This window comes from Anneissia japonica, unplaced genomic scaffold (genome assembly GCF_011630105.1).
Source record: "Anneissia japonica isolate Jap-2015-1 unplaced genomic scaffold, ASM1163010v1 scaffold287761_len698747_cov189, whole genome shotgun sequence".
Lineage (NCBI taxonomy): Eukaryota > Metazoa > Echinodermata > Crinoidea > Comatulida > Comatulidae > Anneissia > Anneissia japonica.
Genome location: NW_022715691.1, coordinates 605,778 through 609,560, shown reverse-complemented (window position 1 = coordinate 609,560; position 3,783 = coordinate 605,778). Strand labels below are relative to the sequence as shown.

The 3,783-nt window shown below is 30.7% G+C and overlaps 2 long non-coding RNA genes across 3 annotated transcripts in view; one reads left to right on the top strand and one right to left on the bottom strand.

Moving 5' to 3' along the window:
• Positions 1–3,783, top strand: part of LOC117109311 — a 28,702-nt gene that overhangs the window by 14,883 nt on the left and 10,036 nt on the right. The window lies entirely within an intron of this gene.
• On the bottom strand, positions 823–3,165 carry LOC117109312. The gene is made up of 2 exons (XR_004445498.1): positions 2,866–3,165; positions 823–1,980 (listed from the first exon to the last, which is right to left on the bottom strand). It is a non-coding gene; the product is annotated as an uncharacterized LOC117109312 (long non-coding RNA).

Sequence of the window (3,783 nt, the reverse complement as noted above, 5' to 3'; positions counted from 1 at the left end):
TACGAATTATGCCGAGCAGAGCACCGAGTTAACTACGAGATTATTACGAGCATAACAAGTTTGTACCGAATTAGATACGAGTTAGGTACGAGCCAACTCGGTGCGCTCGTACTTACTCGTACTCGTTTTTGGGTGCTCGCATCAAACTCGTAGATGACAAAACCGCTGACGGGTATCCAGAGTTGTGTACGAGCTAGGTAAGAGTACCCCGAATACTCTACGAGCTACCTACGAGTTCTTCGAGTTTACTACGAGTTATCTACTCGTAGGGGGCTTAGTATAGAAATTATCGTTTTAAAAGTGGCATTTTATTTTCTGCTATTTCAGAGTTTAAATTTACATTATCAACTCATATACATACACTCACACAAAGAAATAATGTGAAAATAAGCCTACTGGCTTCAAAAATATCGTTTGTTCCTTTGTGTAAACATTGTTATTCGTTTAAAATAAATAATGTCTTTCGAAAAAAAAAAAATCGTATTTAATTCTTGGTGCTGTTAGACCATATAAAGAATAACTTTTCAAATGAAATTAAATTCCCTTTTTTGTGTGTTTTGATTTATTATAACGACTCTTATAATCAAATTTAAGAAACGTTTTGAAACAACGTCTGCAGTTATATTTGGCTAAAATTATATATATATATATATATATATATATATAACCAAATATGCTCCCACACAATATATATATATATATATATATATATATATTGTGTGCATATTGATACTTAATGTATTCGCATACTAACTTGTACTAAAATGTTAAAGCTGTTATAATTGAGAAAGGGCTAGACAAAAATTTAAAGGCACTACCATATAATCAAATACCTTTATATTTTTTAATTCACCAAAACATAAAAGCAATCACGAATTTGCAGAATTATAATGTTGATATAGCATTTTTAGTTCACATAAATAATCACTTGCTTCCTCTATTCTTTTCAATTTTTTCATCATATAACCCACACATTATAGAAGCAGAACATTCAAATATAGTAGAATCACCATTATCATTATTAGATCATTATTTTCAAATCAACATAAACTTCAGGTTAATGTTAATATGCTATTTAAAGAGGTGAAATTAAAGATGTACTATCAGTCATTCAGTCATGAACAAATGAAAATATTAATTTCATATTAAAAATGTGAATAAGAGGTAATGTTACCGTCAATTTTCATACAGTTTATAAATATTTTTCTGTATACTTTTTCATAGTTCCTTAAATTAGTTTGTAATCAATATTAGGAATTTTGTAGTAAATGTCTGTAAATTGGTGAAACCTACTTTTTTGATCCGTTTTTCGTTGGAAGTTAATAATTTATTTAATTCTTGCTAATAAGATATTCAAAATTTGATTTAAATTGTTGAAGTATTTTCCTTTCTTTTTTACTGATAGTACATCTTTACTGAGCAATTGTTTCTTCTGCTGATACTTTATTAAGCGTATACCTGTTAGTAGCTAAAATCAGCGAATTTAAGCTTAAGCCAATGCGTTTATTAAAACCAACAATAGACTTCTAAAAATACTCATCATGCGTTTAAAATTAAGTAAAGTAAATTCAGGTATTGCATCAAATTTGTCCGTCAAATTAAACAGCGTTAAAATAGATTATGTCCAAGACCAGCTTAAATTCCAAGCACAATATGTTGATGATGGATACCTCCTTATTTAATGTGAAGTTTAGGTTGCTGTTGTTGAGCTTAAGGGTATATAGGTAATGCTTAATGGTGTATGTGTTATTCAGCAACAATAACAATAAGTACTCGATGATAAGATAAAAATCTTTACATAATTCTTTAAAAATGCATGTTGCTCAGATAGTCAAGGTCAAAAAGATGTTTTTTCATCAGTTTGTCAGTTCATAAATGTCATACGGCTGCAGATTCCATTGTATTTCTTGGCATTATTTGCTTGTGCTTTACTTGAATTTGGTTACCACGATGAATTTGTCATCCGGAGACATCGCAAACCTAAACAGTAAAAGGACGAACACCGAATATTAACATTTTGTAAATAATTATCTAAAATATAGGGCTAGATTATTTACCATTTATGACCAATGAATTTTATTTGTATTTATGCGCTCAACACATGTACCAAGGATTGTCAATGGCGAATTATATCGCTGTGCTACTTTTAGGCCACAATCCCTTTCACAAGGCAAACATACACACATGATGCTTTACACAAACTGAATCTCAATATACGTTTAGGGAATATAGTTTTATTTTGGTCGTGTAAAAAAAATCTTCAACACTGACAGGAATTAAACTTAGGACCCTAGGTCTTAAGTTAATTGGAAGGCAAACATCTTAACCACCAAGCTATTCAACTCCACTACGACTATTCAACTCCACGCGTACATATGCGAAAGGATATTAAATAATCTAAAAGCCTATTTATGCAGAGCAATGTTTGAAATACTTCAAATATTGATGATTGTATCCTTATTTCTTGTTTATATTTATTCGTCTTAACCTCTATCACGTTCCATTACCAGTTGTTGAGACGAAATCATTATAATATGCGTTCTTTCTGCACGATACTCAATATAAATATGTACAATTTGTATTTTCTGGAAAAAATGATGAAAATCATGTTTGTTTCTCAAGGATTGCTAGAAAAAGACTATCAATGCTGTTTGATGATTTTACAATTGAGGTTTTTAATAAAGTATTATATGTGTGGGGTTTTTTTTTTGGTTTTGTTTTGTTTTGTTTTGTTTTGTTTTTTTTTTTTGTTTTTTTTGTTTTTTATTGTTGCTGTTTTTGATAAATAACATAACGTATTTTCGAGATATTACTGACACAAAATTTTGTAGCTTACTTATAGATGTTTATAAACTCAATTCTTACCTCAAATAAGTCGATTAATAATTGCCTTGATTGTTTTGTGCTCTTGATTGATGATAATAGTTCGGCGCATTACTTCTCAAGATGTTTGTAGCCTGTGTATGTTGATGCTGTCCACCGTGGTGTTTAGCCCCATGTTGGCCTTTAAACTGACCACCGTTGTGGTTAGCGCTATGCTGTTGACCGGATTTTCCACTCTTTCCACCAGGCATCCTTTATTGTATTTATATTTGTTTTTACAAATCGCGTACAAGTTAAATGGTTGTCTTTTCCTATTTTCCTGAATTACCGCAGTCGAAATTGTTATTAATAGGGTATGAAAATGGCGTATGGTGGTAGACTTAAGTACAAAAATTCTGCATCCAAACTAGCCAATCAGATCGAATCCGAGTATTTTCTCAAAATAGATCTGACATAAGAATCGGTTGTCGATTGATTGTAAATATTTTACTAAAATTACGAGTTTCGAAATGTTATTATTCAGTTGTTACCTACTACAGGTGTTAGGGAGCTTTTTTGTTGAAGGGCTATGCTTCATACGTTTATAATAATATTTAAGTACTCTCTTTTCACTCTCCACCCCCCCCCCCCTTCTCTCTCTCTCTCTCTCTCTCTCTCTCTCTCTCTCTCTCTCTCTCTCTCTCTCTCTCTCTCTCTCTCTCTCTCTCTCTCTATTTTATGGGGTAACCTACATTTATTCATTATTGTTTACAACATTACAATCTGTACAAAACATTGATATACAGTAATTATAATAAAATTATAAAGACTAAATTTTATATAATAAATGCAAATTTGCTTTTACAATATATTTATATAATTTTTCTTTGAATATCCATCCCATCTTATTTATAGTGTATTACCATTAAAGGTATAATTAGAACAATACTACCTGTAAAATTATTATATGAAATACAATAG